Raw genomic sequence first — 22,156 nt, forward strand, 5'->3', positions numbered from 1 at the left:
AAAATGGTTATGTACATCTTACATGTACAAGTATCACTCAGCCATAAAAAAGAATGAAATCATTTATGGTTAGGAATATGGATAGAATAAAGAATGCCAGAGTAAGTCAAACAAAGCTGTAAAAGACAAATATCACATGATTTCTCTAATATGCAGAAAGAAAGAAAGAAAGAAAGAAAGAAAGAAAGAAAGAAAAAGAAAGAAAGAAAGAAAGAAAGAATGAAAGAAAATCTGAAATTAGTAGAGAGATCTTTAAAGTAAAAGGGAAAGAGACCACCATGAAGGGCAGGAAAAACACAGAGTAAGAGAGGGTAGAAGGAAAAATGGAAACTATCAATTAACAATGTATACATATGTGCATATATTAATATTATTAAATACTATAATTTGTACAGTTAACACACATTAAATTGTTAAATTTTCCATATCAAAATGCATAGATTTAATTTTTAAATTCTGAAGAAACACATACTAAAATTAATTGAAAATTTTCAATGATTTCCTTCAATACTTTTGAAGAAGAAAACTGGCTCCTTAATCCTAATATATGTAATTTTTCTATTCTTTTGATATTGAGTTTTGTTGTTAGTTTAATAATTTATAGTTCATACATATATATCAGAAAATAGAAAGGTATATAGTTCAGGACTATTTTGTGATCTTATCTAACAATGGACTGATCATCTCTTTTCCAACCGCCAAAGTCTCAGCAGCAACAGAGACTGACCATGTTGTAAAAGGCATTAATAAACAAAGAAGAGCACTTTCAAATCACTGTACCTTTTAAAAGTCGACCAATTAAGCACAGTCAATAGCAAGCTTCGAATATTACAACATGGTCATTTATCTCAGTCATTTAAAATTTTTTAAATATATTTTTGAGATAAATAAATAAAAATAAATAACTGTACCCATAAGAATATAAAAGATGGAGAAAGAGAGCACTATTAGCTTTTCCAAATTTTGTTTAGAGGATTATTTCATTGAAAATTAGGATAATGGATATATATTTTATTAATATTCTGCTTACATAATCAGGTATATTTTAACAATTAGCCATAAATTGCTTTTGTTTTATACATTCCAGTCTTTATTTCACTATTACAATTGTTCTCAGTGGGACTTGACTTTAAATATTTTCATTTAGTTTTTCAGGGAAAAATATCTAGATCATTTTATTAAACACAAACATCCTGTTAAAGTCAATGAATCATATGAGAAAATGAAAAAAATGGAAACAAAGTTGTAAATAGGGGAGGATGGAGGGAGTGAAGGGAGGGCAGGGACAAGGGAAAAAAATAAAAACCAAGACCTGTCATGTAAAGGTCCAAGATCCCAGTGATGAATGCAACTGTACTGTATACTTAAAAAATACCTCTACACTCAGTGAGAAAAAAAAAATCAATGAATCATGAGTTTAAAGCAAATGACACTACATTATCCTCAATGTAAAATCTTCCAATGCCTTTTAATCTCATATTTTTTAAAAGTCCAAATGACATAGCATGGTCCATGATGCCCAGTGTTACCAGACACTGTCTAATTCTCAGTTTGCCATTGCTATAATGCCACACTGGCCTTCACTTAAACCCCTGAAAGTGAAGCCTTTCAATATTTGGAGTATTCCATATGCTTGAATCTCCCTTCTGCCACTTTCCTTCTGGAGTTCAAGTTTAATCTGACTAGCAAAAGAATCGAAGTTATCCCCTGTATATTATCAGATCATGGTGCAATCAAGCTGGAGATTAATAGCAAGAGAAACCATAGGAACTTCATAAACACATGGAAATTGAACAACACTCTCCTGAACAATCAATGGATCAGAGAGGAAATTAAAGAAGAAATCAGATAGTTTTTACAAATAAATGAAAATGCCAATACAACATACAGGAATCTATGGGACACAATGAAAGAAGTTCTATGTGGAAAATCCATAGCACTGAATGCCCACACTAGGAAAAAAGAGCAAGCTCAAGTAAACAACCTAATGATGAATCTTAGACTACTAGAAAAATAAGAGCAAGAAAAACCCAAAGCTCAAACAAGAGGAAATTATAAAGATTAGAGCAGAAATCAATGCAATGGAAACTAAAAAAATGATACAAAAATAAATGAATCAAAGAGTTGGTTGTTTGAAGAATAAATAAAATCAATAAACTCTTAGAAAACCTTATCAAAAAAAGGAAAGGAAAGGCTCAGATCCATGAAATCAGGAATGAAAAAGGTGAAGTCACAACAGATCCAACAGAAACCCAGAGGATCATTAATACCTACTTTGAGAACCTGTACTCTAATAAAATGGAAAACAGAAGAAATGGACAGATTTTTATATACTTATGAATTACCAAAGTTGAACAAAGAAGATAAAAACATTTTGAACACCCCAAATACAATCAGTGAAATTGAAAATGTAATGAAATATTTACCAACAAAGAAAAGCCCAGGTCCTGATGTCTTCCCTGCTGAATTTTACAACACATTTAGAGAAGAACTACTGCCTTTACTCTTCAAACTTTTCAATGAAATTAAAAGGGAAGCAATACTTCCAAATTCATTCCTGGAAGCAAGTATCACTTTGACTCCCAAACCAGGGAAAGAAGCAACTAAAAAAGAGAATTGCAGGCCAATCTCCTTAATGAATATAGATGCCAAAATCTTTAATAAGACACTAGCAAACAGAATACAGATGGTCATCAAGAAAATCATACATCCTGCTGAAGTCAGATTTATACCAGTGATGCAAGGATAGTTCAACATACATAAGTCAATAAATGTAGTGCACTATGTTAACAGATTCAAGGACAAAAACCACATGATCCTCTCACTAGATGCAGAAAAAGAATTTGACAAAATTCAAAACCCATTCATGACAAAAACCCTGCAAAAAATTGGAATAGATGGTCTATATCTCAACTTAATAAAGGATATCTATGAAAAACCAAAAGCCAACACCATATTAAATAGCCAAACACTGAAAACTTTCATGTTAAAATCACGAACAAGACAAGGATTCCCACTATCAGCATTCCTCTTCACTATAGCTCTGTAAATATTAGCCACAGCAATTAGACAAGAGAAAGAAATTAAAGCAATAAAAAAAGGAAAGGAAGAAGTTAAACAGTCATTATTTGCTGATGATTTGATACCCTACATTGAAAGCCCAAAAACTCCACCAAAAGACTTCCAGACTTACTTGACACTTTTAGCAGAGTAGCTGGATACAAGGTCAAGACATAAAAATCAAGCCTTCTTTGTACACAAATAACAGACTTACTGAGAGAGACATTAGGGAAATAATTCCTTTCACAATAGAATCGAAAAAAATGAAGTATCTCAGAATTAACTAACAAAAGAAGCAAAAAACCTCTACATTGAAAACTGCAGCACTCTGAAAAAAGAGATCGGAGAGGATATAAGAAAATGGAAAGACATCCCCTGCTCCTGGGTAGGAAGAATCAACATAGTGAAAATGGCCATACTACCAAAACTGTTATACAGATTCAATGCAATGCCAAATGAAATTCCAACACTGTATTTCACAGAACTAGAAAAAAGAATCAAAAAATTCATTTGGAACCATAAGAGAGCTATATTAGCAAAAGCCATCCTAGGCAACAGACTCATAGCAGTGGGTATAACAATTCCCAATTTGAAACTATACTGCAAAGCCCCTGTGATAAAAACAGCATGGTACTGGCAAAGAAACAGATGAGGATCAGTGGAGCAGATTGGAAGACACAAAAACAACTCCTGATGTACTCAGCTACCTCATCTTTGAAAAAGGAGCTGACCATCTTCAGTGGAGGAAGCATAGCCTCTTTAATAAATTGTGTTGAAAAAACTTTATCTCAACCTGCCAAAGATTAAAACTGGACCCTTATCTTTCACTGTGCACTAAATTAAAATCCAAGTGGATTATAGATGTAAATAATAAAACAGAAACACTAAACTTGCTGGAAGATTAGTTAGCAGAACTCTTGAAGACATTGGCATAGGAAAAGACTTTATGAGTAAACCCTCAGTAGCATGAGAACTAGCAGAAAGAATCAACAACTGGGATCTCATCTTATTAAAAAGCTTCTGCACTGCAAAAGAAAACATCAACAGAACTAAAAGACAACCTACAATGCGGTAAAAAAATTTTACCAGCTGCTCCTAAGACAAAGGGCTCTCATCTCGAATATATAAAGAGCTCAAGAAAACCAGCACCCCACAAATATAAAGAACTGATTCAAACATGGGCATCTGAAATGAACAGACATTTCTCAGACAAAGAAGTAAAACCAGCAAGTAAATATATGAAAAAATATTTCACATCACTAGTCATTCAAGAGATGCCGGTGAAAACAACACTGAGATTCCATCTCACCCCTCAAAGAATGGCTGCTAAGATGAAATCAAACAATAGCAAATGTTGGCGGGGTTGTGGGGAGAAAGGAACCCTTCTCTACTGTTGGTGGGAAGGCAGACTGGTGCAACCACTATGGAAATCGATATGGAGATACCTCAGGGAGCTTGGACTAGAGGTTCCATTTGACCCAGCCATCCCTCTTTTGGGTATCTTTCCAACAAAATTGAAAGAATCTTATCACAGAGATATATACACACCTATGTTTATAGCAGCACAGTTAGTGATAGATAAAACTTGGAAACAGCTCATTAGCCCATCCATTGGAAACTGGATAAAGAAGATGAGGTTTTTCTACAAAATGGAATATTACTCAGCCATAAAGAATGAGAAATTAGATTCATTCATAGGAAAATGGATACACATTGAGGATATACCCCTAAGTGAAATAAATAAGTCACACTGTGTAAATGCTGAATAGTTTCTCTGGTGTGGATAAACTACAATAGTATGTAAAATCCTAATGATAGAGTAGACAATGTGAAGTAAGAAGAAACGGGCTAAAGTTGTAGGGAAAGTTGAAGGGTAGAGGAAAGCTAATAAAAGCAAAGAAAAAATATGAGAAAATGAAAAAATGGAAATAAAGTGTTTGCAAAGTGGGCAGGTAGGAGGGGGTGAAGGGAGGGCAGGGACAAGGGGGAAAAATGAGAACCAAGACCTGTCATGTCAAGGTACTAGATCCCAATGATGGATGTAACTGCCCTGTAGACCTAAATGTACAAATAATCTCAATGAGGAAAAAAAAAAAGATTAATCTGACTGATCTGCCCTCTTGTCTAAAATGCCATCTTCCTACACCATTTGGACACTGACACCATTTAAAAGTTGACACCATGAAGACAAAGATTTTCTTTTTTCTTTACTACAGTATAACCATTGCCTAACAAAATACCAGATCATCATAAACTGGTTAAATGAAAAAGCATATTAGTGATGCTGTCAATATACCCTTTTGTCTGTGGCAGCCATAGCAACTACATACAGCAGCTTCATTTGGTAAAATTCACAAAGTCCCTTTGTTACAGTCTTATTTTAACATCTATGAGGTCAGCAGTGATTTCCTTTTTTTTTTATTTGTCAATGTTCGAGTTGAAATTAAAGAAGAGTAGGAGAGAGGAAGTGAAACATGACCAGAAAAAATCAAGACTGGTGTTCTGAGTCTAAATCCTGTCATACTTTCATTAAACCAACAGACAGTGCATTCATTCATTTTCTCCCCCTCAGTTTTGGGGATAAAGCCAGCACCTTTGTACTAAGTTACATCCTCAACCCATTTCCTTTTGAGAAAGGGACTTACTAAGTTACTAAGTTGCTCTGGTTTGGTTTGAATTTGTGATCCTCACATCTCAGCCTCCCAGAGTGCTAGGATTACAGTAATCACTATTTGTTTTATGTTTGTTAAACATATAAGGCAGCATCTTTAGATGGTGGATAGATATCTTAGAATTCAGATTAAATAGAGAAAATACTAAATTAAAAAGTCACATTTTTCCAATACTCTACAAAATCTTTTTTTTTCCCCTAAATCTTCCATGAGTCTCTGCCTCAATTCTTACTGTTATTCCTTTTTTCTAAGCATAGCTGATGTATTGCTCAATGCAATATTTAAAAAAATAATTTCGAAATGACAATGAGAATTGCTATGATCATTTTATTATGTCACTTAAAAACAAGGGCTTGTGTGTTGGATATTTGAGTACATAACTACCATTTAGAATTAAAAATAGAGGAGTATAATGCCAATTTAAAGTAAAGATATGCCTTAATTTCTTCTAATCTATGCTAATGGTTAAAATTGCTTTATTTTAAAAGTAGAACTAGACATAATACTTTAAATTAAGTAATTCAGATTTCAGGTAAGGACAGTTAAATATAAACTTAAGGGTAAATATTGAATCGATCTTGAGATTATAGACTTGCAACTATTATTTGTTATAACTGAAATAAAGAAATGGAGAACCTTTAAAATACAATCTATAATAGTCACCATGTTTTAAGAAATCTAAGATGGTTTTAAATGAAAAATAAATCACCTTAATATGTACTAGCAGAAAGTATGTGCTCATACTGCCAACTCAGCTATCATAGACTGCCTTATTAATACTCTATCAAGATCATTCAAATCAGTGTATTGCTGCTTTGGAATTTCTTTCAAAAGTTTTCAGGGAATATTTCCATCTTTTGCCCTTTTTGTTTTAAATTTTTTGCCAGGTATATTGTAGCCTATTCCTTAGAGGAATATCACTAACAAAATACGATAATGTTCTAACTGTTACTCAGTATCTTCCTCTGAATCCTGTGAACTATACTGTTGTTTTGCAAGAAAATATTGCATCATAGTGAGTATCCCCTGACCTGACTTTCTTAACTGATATATCAAATTACATACTGGATGGTTCTTCCCATACCTCGACTCAATAAGCATTTGTTTGGATGTGCAGGCCTAGTGTCTATAAATATATGGAATGCCAATTAAATAAGAGTTTATTATAAAATTCTACATAAATTGAAGTGAAAATATTATGACTTATGGGAAATACTACAAAATATTATGATTGATTTCTTATATACCACTAATTTCAACTGTTTCAAACTGGTTTCCTGCACGAAAGAAATGTCATCAATAGTACTTGTTTTAAGTTCAAAAAATTAAAATCTTTATAAATGCTTTAAGAGACAAAGAGAAGAAATAAGAAACAGAGGACTGTAGAAAGGAGAGGAGAAACAAAGGTCAGTCACTTGGAAAAATGAAACATTATAATAGGGAAGTGAATGTAATAATTTTAGGACTAGTGTTTTAGATTAAAATGTAACACTATAAAAATAAATAAATTATTTTTTCACATATGTTCAGTATATGTGAAAGATATAAAGATAAAATCATTCAGATTATTGAGCTAATACTATATATATATATAAAACAGCTATATAAGATAGTATATAACAAAAACAGCAATAAGAGTAATAGAAAACTACATCTACTTTAGCTTCCTAAGGTAACTGTCCATATTTGGATGTTAAAATGCACAGGTACAGACACTTGAATGTAAATAGAAATCTTATAAAGAATTACATAAAAATGTACAATCCAACATCCTTAAACACATTTTTTTTTCCTGAGAGACAAAAGTGGTTTGTAAATATGCAAATTCATGTTTCTCTGATTACTTTGTTGCATGTTCATTGAAAGACTTTATGAAGCAATTTGGATAACTTGTTTGCATTATTCATATGACTGAATTTCATCACACTTTTGACTTTAAACCGATTATTGCCTATTGATAGAGAAAGATTGTAGAGCTCTATTTTATGAACGATGAATGCAGCACATTTTTACTTGCTGATTGCTCAGGGAGATACATATTTTCTAAAAATTGTTGCAAAATCATTTCTTTAAAAGCAGATGGCTTTCTTTCACCCTAAAGTCTAGTATCATAGGTCACATTATATGATTGTTTTTCTGAGAGTTAATGGCATAAACTGTCCCCCTAACTAAGTGTTGTATAATACAAGGTGACTGAAGTTAAAATTTAATATTTCTGTCAGATATGATCATATTTCATTGCTTAGTCTGAAAAACATAAAATATACTTCACTGCCAAGATATAAAACAAAGTTGTAGCTCTTATAACATAGAAAAAAATGACTTACCTAAGTGCTTCTAATAAGCAAAGCAATTACTTTATTTAAAAACTTACAAAAATAAAACATTTAATTCCAGAAGATATCTTTGTCATTTTTTTAAAGCATCACATTTATACTTCTGCAAATCCATTTCAATAATTACATCTACATTTGTGTGTGTGTGTGTGTGTGTGTGTGTGTGTGTGTGTGTGTGTGTGACAGGATCGAACTCAGGCCCTTGCAATGTTGAGGCAGGCGGTGGCACCACTGAGCCAAATCCCCAGCCCTCCATTTCAATAATTATGATTTTGAGAGAAAACTATTTAAACAGTTCTATCTAATAGGTCGAGAACATTAACAAAGTTGAAAAATTACCCATCATACAATAATTTTTAGTTTTTTTAACCAAATCAAATAGATTATTTGTTGAAACAGTTTGTACATGTAATCACATAATATCAGTTATGGATATATAAAGTGTAATTATGAAATATTTCTGAATAAATTTTCCAAGAGATCTTTTATTGGACTAATTTAAAATTTAACATATGACTTTTTGTACAACATGGTGTAAAAATATTAAGTAAGATTTTACATAATTAACATTTAAAATGTCTTATTTTTGATAATTTGTAAAATATAACCAAAATATATAACCTAAAATAAAACCTAATGATTCAAAATATCAATATATTTACACACAGAATGAATGTTATTTAAATTATTATTTTCAAAGGAAAGTTTAAAAAATAACTTTCGATAACACATTAGTTGAATAGGTAATAATAGGTTCCACACATATTAATTATATGAATTTAAATATCAATAAACATAGCAGAATCTTGAAAAGATTAATCTCATACTTTTGAGCATAAAGAAAAATAAATAACAACAAGACTATAAAGGCAAAATAAGTAAAGTGTGATACTGATATACAATAAAAAGTTTCACAGAGAAGTATTAAGTGAAAATTAGAAAAAGAAAAAGGCAGAACAGAAGACTTTTGCAATTACAGAATAATATTTTAAAAATTGATTAGTATATATTTGTGACAATACTGATTACATCCGTTTTGGAAAATTGATACAAACACATATATTAAGAATATTGAGCCGGGAATTTACCTCAGCAGTTCTTTGGCCTGCCTTGCAAGCACCAGGACCCAAGTTCAATCCTGGTACCCCCCCTAAAAAAAGAATATTGAAATATCTTTCAAAAGTTGGAAAAAATATGTGAAAAATCAAATATCTTAGTGATATCAGATCTGTTATCAGATAAAACAAATCAAACAACAACAATGTAGTGAAGGTTAAAATAAAATTTTGAAGTTTAAAATTCAATGCCGAAACTATTAATTACCTGGAAACAAGTAAAACTATCTTCAGTCATGTGATGACTCAAGATATTAAAAGTATTATTTTCCTCAATTGAACAAACTTGGAAAGAATATATAAATTATACAGAGAACTCTATCAAGGAATGCAATTAAAAGGAATCTCTGGAGGATAATTTGTTGTAGTATGTAAAATAATTGGCCTCAGAAGAGAAATATGATAGACTGAGAAGTCTGTAGGAACCAAAATGTACAATAAAATAAATTTTACTAGACAGATAGGATAATGACACACTCTGAAAGATCTTCATAATAGGTGAAGAAATATATTATACATATATATATATATATTTCTTGATATATACATTTATATAAAAAGGAAAAAGGAATTCATTCCAGATACTACTCAGGGGAAAGGAGATATTACAAAATCAAGTCAGAGGTAAAATATAAACATAAAATAATAATGGCATGGAATTTAAAATGACAATTCATTACAAAAAGTGAGAATGTCATGTACCGTGGTCCCTTCTTAACTAACGCCATACTTGTTATGGTGTTAGCTAGTAGTGTACTGCAATCCAAAAATATAAAATTGGATATTTAAGAGTTAAACTATTTGTAATTTTTAAATTGTGTGCTATTATGCTGCATCTGACAGATGACATGAATCATCCTTTTGTCTAAAATATCCATAAGGTATATTCTACATGTGTATTATTAAGCCCCTAAGTTCCAGACTATTGTTAGATAACAGTGCATGTGTACAAGTAATCATATTTAGCAAGCTAAGTTAAAACATCCGTATCAATTACTTTTCATTTCATTATGCAATCATTATATTCCCTAACATTATCATAAGAAAGGTGAGTATTTCACAATAAGATAGTTTGACAGAGAGAGAAGGGAGAATGAGAGAGCTTGAGACAAAAAGAAAGGAGGGAAAAGGGAAAGTAAAGTTTTGTCTAAATGTAAAACTTAATAACAATACTCAATTAAAATAGCCATGCTTGTATCACAACAACTTATCTTGAGGGAGTATATTATATGTTTGGCATTGGTGGAGATGAGGTATACCTACCTGTCACACATAATAATATCAATATTTTTTGATATACAGTGCTATACATAATATAGCCAGTATATTATATAAAATTTAAATATTGAGATAAAAGTACAGGAGATGTAAATCTTATTCTAATTATTTGTTATGTATTTCATCTTTGGTATTTTCCATTTTTTCTCAATTTGTTCCTTTGTTGAATTTATTGAGGGTGCAATGATGGAAAGTTTTCATGAAAATTACTTCAGAAAATGGACCTATAGCATTTGTCCTAAAGTGACATATTAGGTAATTCACCAAGTATCCTTCATCACTATCGCTAAATTGTAAGTTAAATAAACAAGTTGGAAGAAAGTATTTGGGGGAAAATTATATTATTAAAAATAAAACTTCATGTGGCCTATATTTTGTGAAAAAATGTTCTCAATATATTTACTGTTTATTTGTAATAATAAACTTATCTGGATTTTATTTGTATGCATAGGTCAAAGTACAGCGTGAGAAAAATGTTTGGTATGACATAAAATACATTCAAATAGTTTATTTGGTTTCTCTATGTTATGTGCATATTCATTACCAAACAAAGAAAACTGTAATTAAATTTCCTATATTAACTGACAGCATTATCTTGACAATTGTATGGCTCTCTCATAGTTAGGATTTTGTCTCCCTTAGGAGACAAATGGGACCATATACACAATTCAGTGCGTGCCCCTCAGCAGCATTTTTAGTGACTATATATTTATATTTGATGCAGCCATGGCCAGATTAAAAATATTAAATTGCCACTAATTAACTCTTATTGAAAGTGAATCTATTTTCTGAGACCTCATCATAGCATTTCAGCATACTTCAGCAGCAAGTTTAATGCAACAAACTAAATAAAATGAGAACAATAATGTTCATATCCACTTAAGATGCACATGTTTATACACATTTCAAAAGGCTCCATGGTACAACACGAATTACACCTTTTCCTCTCATATATGCACCTCAAGCCTTTTCTGCCTATGACTGAGTATACAGCTCTCTGGCTGTAAAAAGGCTTAGATCATAGTGAGGAGGATCATGGTCCAAAACCCAGCCTATGACTAAGGCAGAAAGTCATTTGCACAGTTGTAGGTAGCGGGTGTGGATATCAGGATGTTTGACACTATGATGAGTAGAGAAACAATTTCGTGAACTAGTGTGTACAGAGAAATATGTACATGTCCTGTTAGTAATATGCTCTGCATTTTTAAATGAAAAAATGTGTGCATTTTATGTGAAAAGAAGTAGTCACTAGAAGGGCGTGGTGGTGCACTCCTATAATCCCAACACTTGGGAGGCTGAGGCAGGAGGATCGCCATGAGTTCGAGACCAGCCTGGCCTACATAGTGAGGGCTAGGTCAGTCTCAACTACATAGTGAGACCCTTTTAAAAAAAAAATAAAAGTAGTCAATGTATATTTATTACATTGTAGTTGATGTTTCTGCTCAGTAAAATATTAAAAAGCTAGTAACAGTGAAACATGAAATATGGATATTCTGATAAATTTTAATTCCAACATTATTTTATTTCTTTTTATGATGAAGGAAATAATTTTACAAATAGTAAGAGTTAATAGAACTGCATGACAGCACTCAAAATATTTACTATTATCAAATATATAAAAACAAAGTATTCTGACACAAGCTTGCCTTCAGAATCTAGAAAACATTTTGGCTAAATTTAAGTCTCATGTAACAGTAATGATTATTAAATAAAGGATTTATACATGCTTTAATCTACTAAGCCCTATGAATATAAGTAAGTCTAGATAAAAAATTAAAAGAGGCTGTGTCATTTCCAAATGTAAAATGCAGAAACATAGGCCAGATGGCAAAAAGATAATATAAATTCTTTTACTGGCAAAACCAAATTTGTAATGAAGACACTAGTAATTACAACAGACACAATGAAGAAATGTATATTTTAGAATTTCTCTCAGAATGCAGATAAATATTATTTAAACTACTGTTAATATTTTGCAGTGCAAGTTGTCACCTAGTAATTTTATACATACCTATATTTTATTTTAAATTCACTAAATTTCTCAAACAGGTATTTAACCAAGTGAATATGCAGTTTTTATAGACTTAGGTAATGTTAAGCTTTCACCTGCCTACCTCCCCACTCCACAATTCCTACAGATTAAGAGAGAAATGAGTCTCTATTAGGCAGTCTTTAATGATGCCCCACCAGCATTGGCTCCTGGTATTCATACACTCAGATAAATTACTTCCACCAGCATTGCAGAGACTCCTTTGCAAATCACTAATGAAATGACCAAGAGGACACAATGGTATATCACTACCAAGGTTTAGGAAATAAAGAGCTTCCAGAATGGGGGCATTTTCAGTCTCAGATTCTTAAATTTGGTGGAAACAAGAAGTCAATTTGCTTACAGCTCTCTGGCTCTGAAAAGGCCTATATCATAGTGAGGAGGATCAAGGTCCAAAAACCAGCAAGGGACAGATATATGTGAGGGGTGTTAAAAGCTGATCCAGGAAGCTTTTGTCCATTTTCCAGACACTGCAGCCATTTCTTCTGGATTAACTACAACATAATGAGTGCTCTTGTGCTACATGCACAGAACTAAGCTGTACCAGATTCCTAATCCACATGCAATGAGATATTAAATTCTTGATGGTTAAAGATTTAAATTTGAAAACAATGTGCTATTCATTAAAAGATATCTACTGAAAGGTCTCACAATGGGCTGAAATTTCTATTGTTCTTGAATAAAATATGTATTAGCAAATATTGAAAATAGTTAAATAATACTAAATCAAGTTTGCAGTTACAATATGAATTGAAGAATTAAACCTAAATATTTCTCTTTACACACATACTTAAATCTTTCATTATACAATTCCATATTCATATAATAAACCACTTAAGTGCTTCTTCTAAAAATTATAAGATAGAGGGGAAAGGATGGAATGGTGAATGGCAGCAATTTAGCCTCTCTGAAATTCTGAATCCAAACACAGAAAAGTAACTGCTTAGGAGAGAGACAGAGACAGAGAAAGAGACACAGACAGAGACACATACCCATATAGAGAGAGACGGAGACAGAGAGACAAACAAATCCTTATGTTATTGTTTAAGTTTTCAAAATGTTTTTCTTTCGAGCCCCCTTTTCCAGTCCTCCATATCTTTAGTAGTACAGCCATTAAGCTCCATTAATCTTGGTAGGAAAGAAGTAGCATCAGTGAAAAAGGTTTCAGGCAGAAATCCAGTAGATTAAAAACCAATGTTTTGAAAGTATGAGCAACTGAAGCTACCAACATGAGGACAGCTTTTTAGAATCAGAAGAGAAGAATATTTTCAAAGACTAACTATACAAAGCCACCTTAAAAATATCAAGAAAGGATGAAAATTAGATCCAAAATCTGCTAGATGATGCAAAGAAGAATATTCTAAGAGTAAGCAAAATAAGTGCAAAATCATAAGGTAGCACTAATGTCATAAAAAACCTGTTGACAAAAATAATGATAGAAAATTTCTAAGTATAGAGAAATACATGAACATACAGAAAACTGAGGCATAAAGAACCACAACTACCCAAGATTGAAAGAAATCCTCTCCATGTCACATCACTGACAAAATAACCAGTAGTTCAACACAGGGACAAAAATCATAAAAGTTGTAAGGGAAAATCAAAGAATTACTTATAAGAGTACGCCATTGAATTACTGCAGTCTTCTTAACAACAACAACAGAAAAACCCTTGAAGACTTAGAGTGAAGTTATGAAGCACTACAACATAACAACTTCCAATTCTACATTTTATATCCTGCAAAACTTTCCTTCAAATGTGACAGAGAAATCAGATATTTCCACAACAAGGAGCACCTCATAATTTCTTGACCATAAAACACGCATTTAAAAATTATCAGGATATCCTAAAAAGAGACAATGGAGCCATCAGCACCAATAATTCAAATGGAATTAATAAACCTGTCAGGATGAGTAGCTAAGCAGAAGGGAAAAAATAAGAAAAGCAGTAAAAGAAAAATAATGCAACATCAGAAATAAGTGACAACTCTCAATATGAATGCTCAAAATTCCCCAATGAAAAGGAGCAGATTAGCAGAATGGATCAAGAAACAAAACTCAATGATAAGCAGTATGCAAGAAATACATTTAATCCAAAATGAAATTTATACACACTAAACATGAAAGGGTGGAAAACAACCCAACATAGTCTGTAGAAGAGAGGCATATTTAATCCAAAATGAATGGCATAAATTTTTAAAAAGAGGATGAAACCATGCAATAAGAACTTGAAAAAATCAGAAAGAGCTACCTAATTTCAGGCTAAGTGAATTTCAAATGAAAATTGATCATAAGAGGTAAAGAATGGTACTACAATTTTGTTAACAAAATGATTCAACAGAATTAGAAGATGATTATGAACATATAGGTTCAAAAATACTAGCATGCTCAGAAACACAAAACAAATAATAATGGACAGAAAAAAATCACATAAACACAATAATAATAGGAGACCTCAATAAACTACTGTCACAAATGGACAGATGAACTGGGCAAAAAGAATCAGAATTGAATCAAACCTTCAAACTAATGGACTTAATAGTTTTCAGTGGAGTGTTTCACCTCAAAACAACAGAATACACACATAAGACTTTCCCCAAAAGAGATCATGTGTTAAAGTAGAAGCAAAATAATTGAAATTATACAAAGTGTATTATTAGATCATAGTGCAAAGAACCTAGAAATTTATTGCAAATAAGACCACAGAAACTATGAAAACACATGGAAATTAAACATTCCCCTGTGAATAATCAATTAGGCATAGATAAAATCAAGTTAGATATTAGAAAATTCTGAGAATCAAATGATAATGAGACTACAACATACTGGAACCTACGGGACACAATGCAAGTAGTCCTGAGAGGAAAGTTTATAATACTGAAGGCCTACAACAACAACAACAACAACAATAACAACAACAACAACAACAACAACAACAACAACAAATAGAGTGAGCTTAAAAAAAGAACATAAAGTTAAATACTTAGGAATTAATCAGCCCCCAAAAGCACAATACCTTTACCATGAAAATTAAAATACTCTGAAAAGGAGACTCAAAGTGACATAAGAAAATGGAAAGATATTTCCTGTTTCTAGAAAGGTAGGACTAATGTAATTACAATGTTCTTACAGATAAAATGGATAGAAGAGTGAGGGGAATGGGAAAAAATAAGAATGAAGTTATACCATGTAAAGGTACAAATTTCCAGTGATGAATGTCATCATATTGTATACCTCACATGTACTAATAAAATTAATGAAGAACTTAAAAAGGGTACACAGATTTAACACCATCCCAGTCAAAACACCAGAGGAGTCTTTCAGAAATAGAAAAAAAAAATCCTAAAATTCATATGGAACTAGAAGAGATCCAGAATAGCAAAAGCAGCCCTGGGCTGTAAGAGAAAGGAAGGAGACATCACAAAGCCAGACTTCAAAAACGACATTGATAAAAACAGGTTGGTATAGGCAAAAATAAAATAAATAAAATTAAATAAAATAAACTACACACATACATACAGAAAATAAAAAGACTAGTGAATTAACGTTTCTGAAAACATATAAAACAATGATTTAGCTTGTGTTTTGTGTAATAGTTTTGCTTTAACTTAGATTGCAAATTGAGAGCTATAATGGCCATCATAAGTAGCTATATCATTAACCTACATCTTTTCACAATGCTGTCTTACAGTATATAATCATTTTTGTTGAATTTACTGGTACTTTTTAAGTATGCAGTACAGTTACATTCACAATTGGGCTCTTGTACCTTTACAAGACAAATATTGGATCTCATATTGTCCCCATTCCCCTGCCCTCCCTTCACCCCCTCAACCCTCCCCTATTTACAAAGACTTTGTTTCCATTTTTTTTCCTTTTCTCATATTTTTTTTCTTTTCCCTTAATTCCTTTCTCCTACCCTTTCCACTTACCCTACACCTTTAGCCCTTTCTTCCTGTTTCACATTATCATTTATACAATTTGGATCTTATTTACCCTTTTAATTTTTACACCAGAGAAACTATTCAGTATTTACGTGTGTGTCCTATTTATTTCACTTAAGAATATGACTTCAATGTGCAACCACTTAGCTATAAATGTGTTAAGTTTCTTGTTCTTTATGACTGAGTAGTACTCCAGTTTATTAACATGCACGCGCGCACACACACACACACACACACACACACACACACACACACATCTTCTTTATCCAGTCTCCAGTTGAGGGGCAATTTAGGCTGCTTTCAAGTTTTAGCTATTACAAACTGTGCAACTATAAACATGGGTGCACATATATCACTGTGATATGATTCTTTTAATTATTTTGGGAAGATACCCAGCAGAGGGATGGCTTTGTCAAATAGAACCTCTAATCCTAATTGTTTGAGGTATCTCCATATTGATTTTCACAGTGGTCACACCGGTCTGCACTCCCATCAACAATGAAGAAGAGTTCCTTTCTTCCCATAATTCTGCCAGCATTTTTTTTTATTTTTTTTATTTTTTTTTTATTGAGTTTATTGGTACATTTAGGGATACAGTACAGTTACATTCATTGTTGGGATCATGTACCTTTACATGGCAAGTCTTGATTCTCATTTTTTTCCCCTTACCTCTGCCCTCCCTTCACCCCCTCCTCCCCTCCCCATCTACAAACACTTTATTTTCATCTTTTCATTCTCTCACATTTTTTTCTTTTCCCTTTTTGTTCTTCCCCTACGTATCACACCTTCCCTACATCTTTTTTTTTATTAATTTTTTAATAGTAGCGATTCTTTCTGGAGTGAAGTGGAATCTTAGAATTGTTTTCATCTGCATCCTTCTAATGACCATTGATGTTGATAATTTTTTGATGTGTTTATTTGCTACTTTTACTTTGTCTGATAAATGTATGTTCATTTCAGATGTTCATTTTTTATTTGAGTCATTATATTTGGGGGGCTGAATTTTTTGAGTTCTTTATGTATTCTAGGTAGTAGACCTTTATCTGAGGAAAAGCTGGTATTTTTTTTTCCCATATCGTGCTTTGTCCCTTAGCTCTGCTGGTGATTTTTCTTGCACTGCAGAAGCTTTTAAAAATGATGAGATCACACTTGTTGATTCTTTGTGCTAGTTCTCATTAGTTTTCACTCTACTGAGGATTTGTTTATAAAGTCTTTTCTTATGCCAATATCTTCAAGAGCTCTACCTAACTTATCTTCTAGCAAGTTTAGTGTTTCTGTTTTAATATTTAGATCTTTAATCCACTTGGAATTTAGTTTATTGCATGGTGAAAGATAGGGTTCTAGGTTTAATCTTTGGCAAGTTGAAATTCATTCTTTCCAGTACCATTTATTAAAGAGGCTATCTTTCCTCCAGTGAGAATGGTGGCTCCTTTGTCAAAGATGAGGTAGCTGAGTATGTCTGAAGTTGTTTCTGCATCTTCTAATCTATTCACTGATCCTCAGGTCTGTTTCTTTGTCAGTACCATGCTGTTTTGTCATGGTGGCTTTGCAGTATAGTTTCAAGTTTGGGATTGTGATACTCCCTGTCATGTCTCTGTTGCCTTGAATTGCTTTTGCTACTCTAGTTCTCTTGTGATTACAAATGTACTTTTGGATTATTTTCTCTAATTCTGTAAAATGTAGTTTTGATTTCTATAGAGATTGCATTGAATCTGTATAGCAGTTTTGGAAGTATGGTTATTTTCTCTCTGATTGTTCTTCCTACCCAAGAAGAAGGGATGTCTTTCCATTTTCTTATACCATTTTCAATCTCTTCAGAGTGTCCTATTTCTCAATGTAGACATCTTTTCCTTCCTTTGTTAAATTGATTCCTCACTATTTCATTTTTTTGTGTTCTATTGTGAAAGGGTTGCTTCCCTAATTTCTCTTACAGTGTGTCTGTTATTTGTATATAAGAAGCCTATTGATCTATGAATGTTTACCTTGTATCCAGCTACTTTACAGAATCTTTCAATTAAGTCTAAAAGTCTTTTGGTGGAATTTTTTGGGTCTTCTATGTAGAGTATCATATCATTACCAAATTATAACAGTTTACATTCTTCCTTTCCTATCATTATTGCTTTTATTTCTTTTCTATAACTAATTTCTGTGGCTAGCTAATGTTTCCAAAACTACATTGAACAGGAGTGGTGATAGTAGACATCCTTGTCTTGTTTCTGACTTTACCAGATAGGATCCTTTGTAATAGCGCATCCATGTGTAAGAATGTAAAGCTTAAGAAATAGTTTCTGTTGGTTGAGAAACTGAACTATAAATGGGGATGAAAATGTATAACAGATAATGTGAAATAGGAAGCAAAGTTCCAAAGGGGATGTGGAAGAAAAGCAGGAGGGTTGGGGGAAATGAAAGAAAGGAAAGGAAAAAATATGAGAAAGGGAAAAAATAGAAACAAAATCTTTTTAAATAGGGAAGGGCAGAGGGGTTTTAGAGGGCAGTGGAATGGGGAAAAATATAACCAATATACATCATGTAGAGGTACAAATCCCAGTGATGAATGTCATCATATTGTATACCTAAAATGTACCAAAACACTTAATGAACAAGAAATATCTACATTATAGGAAAAAATAAAGTGATGTAAAATTAAAACAAAAGAAAAGTTTAAATTTTAAGCATATAGTTCAGAAATATCAAGCCACAAAGTAACTTTGTTCTCCAAAATACACAGAATAAACATTATAATTAACAAAGTGTAATTCCTTTAATTTTTCTTGCAGAGATTTTGATATATTTCTTTTCAATAGGAAGGCTGAATTTAAATGTTCCTGTATAATTTGTGCTATTCCATGCATAATTTTATAAAGATGACTTTAAAAATTTTAGTACCTCTGTTAATTTTCTCCTCCATCAGATATTTTATATTATATGAAGTTATGTTTTTTCTAACCACCATGCAACTCTGTCTCTTTCTTAAGAAGCAACCTTATTTGTCTTGTCGAGTGATGATGACACTGAATTGCACCTGGGCCAATAACAGTGACACATTTTGTCCTCAGTGGCAGGTTTTGGAGGTGTCCCTGTCTAGCTGAGCCATTATATTTCATTCTCTCCAACTTCAGTTGTGTGTGGAGACACAGCCTTGTAATGTTCTTTATTTCACAATGTACCAGATTGAAGAGTATTAGGAGTCCCTGTGGTAAAGGTCATGCAGTTGGCTCTAATCTCTGTTTTAGCAACACTTGGTATGGTAATCTCTTTTTAAAAAACTGAGCTACTCCAAGACATTGTCCAATAAAGTCTACACACGTACTTACCAACATGTTAATTTTACTTTAAATGAGAATAATTTATGTTAAATTTGCATTTGATTATACCACTTTCCATTGGTTAAACCAAAGAAACAGCTTTTTAAAGACTGGATTGCAGGCGAAAACCTCATAACCGCTCCTCTTTCTCTGCATGATACATACTGCTCACAGTTGCCCGCTTGATTTAATTAAAATATATTTGTCCATCTTATCTTTAGAGCTTTCATGGCTTCTGTAATTACACAGCATAAAATAGATAAGAAAAATGCTTATAAGCCCTATACAATCTTGCTATATCTCTGACTTCTTTCTTACTATCATTCTGTATTTTCTTGTGCTAAAGGTTCATTTAAGGTTGTGAAAAATGCAATAAATGAATGAAACAATGGAGTGACCAAAGAATACAGTAGTCTTGTTATTGTTTCTTGCAACTTGCCTCAGGGTATTCGGGGAAACTGTCTCCTTTGTCCTGAAGCCTCACCCACACTCATCTTTCTGCCACTCACTTGTCTCCTTCAGATCTTTGCTCAAAAGCCACGAATGTATAATGTGAGTATTTATAATAGTCACTTTCACCAAATCTTTGGATTGTAGTAACTTATAAGTGAAAATCTGTTAAATGAAAAGGAATCCAGCAAAATAATAAACAATAACCAAAAGAAGAATTTTAAAATAATTTAAAACTGCACAAATGCATATCCTTAGCATTGGTTTGCTTTTTTCCCATCCTTGTAAACAATATGGGGATCTTTTTTTCTCATATGTTTATAGAAGGAAAACTTTTCAGGACTATGAGGCACAAGCTCCAAGCTAATCCTTTTTTTGTGGAGCAACAGAATGCCAGTGAGGTTCACACACAGAATGGGTATAGGAGGGAGTTAAATCACAATTGAAATACTAACAAAATTTGCATCAGCTTAATTACAATGAGTTTCTGAATTAAGTGATTTATCAATCATTGAATGTGTTCATGAAAAGCAATAGTTGTACATAGTAGTGTTTAATTTTGATGACAATGTTTGATTGTGTTCAATTTATGATAGAATGAATACATTTATCCACAAAAAAATAAAAAGGATACATTTTTGCTATTTTTTATTTCTGAGGGATATTAAGCTGATAACAACAGATACTACACTTGACCTTAGCCAAAAGTCTGAGAAGCGATTCCATTTCTGAGGGAGATGAAGAAGAGTGGGTATTTTAAAATATTAGAAGTCAGTCCCATTGTCATATTATGTACCTGTTTAGTTGACTACATTGCTGACTGTAAAAAATAATAGGTATTTAGAAGCAATCAATTAGTCTAAAATATTCAGTGACTGTGTCTATTATCTAAATATACTCTGCTCAGTAATATGTGTGTATATATGAATAGGAAGTGAGCATGGTTTTGTTCATTTCACAATGCATTCCAGTTGATCATGGAACAAAACAGATAGTTTGCTTTCACTGTGTAGGCACAATCTCCCATCATACATTCCTTCTGTGCTACATCAGTCCTCCAGGTTGTGCCATGAGAAAATTTGTAGGGCCTTTGCCTGATTCACTCTGCCAAGCTCTTCCACTGTATTATTGACAGACTCTAAATCTAAAATAATAATGAAGTAACACCGACTAATATGTTTCATCTAAATATGTTAGCATTCAATTAATTTGCATCATAAATCTTATGATAAAATTAGTATTATATTCTTTATTGTTAAAAATAAGGAGAGAACTTGATTAGGGGGTTTTAGCCAGAGGCTAATATCTAACAGAATGTTTATGCAATACTTTAAACTTTTTCCCAACTAATAGCAAAACCAGGATTATCAAATTCTCATTACACCATAATAAACACACAAATAAGGAAGTTGGAAGATATATTTCCTGAATATCTAACTATCTATCTACTGTCTATCTGGATCAATCCACAGAACAATCAGAAATAAATAAGAAATATGAACTAAGATGATTTCGGCCAAAATAAAATAGGTAGAATAAATGTTATAAAACAACCAATGACAAATTAATTCAGTCTTTTTTAGCATTTCTTATTATATATATATATATATATGTGTATATATATATATTTTTTTTTGTCTTCTAATGAGATACTCACAAAACAAAACAAGAATGATGGACACAGCCCAGAAAACATTGGTAAGATTTTGAAAATAATAGCTCACAATGATTTTGAGTCTTCTTATAGTATAAGTGGAGTGAGAGATATTTCTAATGTATTTGAGTCAGATACTTTGTGTAAAACAGGAACATTTTAAGGCTCTGTACATGATATATAGGTAGATGGATAGATAGATAGATAGATAGATAGATAGATAGATAGATAGATAGATAGATTAGTATTTGTCTAAAACTTTGGGCAGTTAGGGTATTTGCAGTGATTTCTAT

The 22,156-nt window shown here is 32.1% G+C and overlaps 1 pseudogene; it reads right to left on the reverse strand.

Moving 5' to 3' along the window:
- Window positions 1-20,810: 20,810 nt before the first annotated feature.
- Window positions 20,811-20,930, reverse strand: LOC117284687 (annotated as a pseudogene).
- Between the last annotated feature and the right edge of the window lie 1,226 nt (window positions 20,931-22,156).

This window comes from Fukomys damarensis, unplaced genomic scaffold, assembly GCF_012274545.1.
Source record: "Fukomys damarensis isolate Sample0158 unplaced genomic scaffold, DMR_v1.0_HiC HiC_scaffold_38, whole genome shotgun sequence".
Taxonomy (NCBI): domain Eukaryota; kingdom Metazoa; phylum Chordata; class Mammalia; order Rodentia; family Bathyergidae; genus Fukomys; species Fukomys damarensis.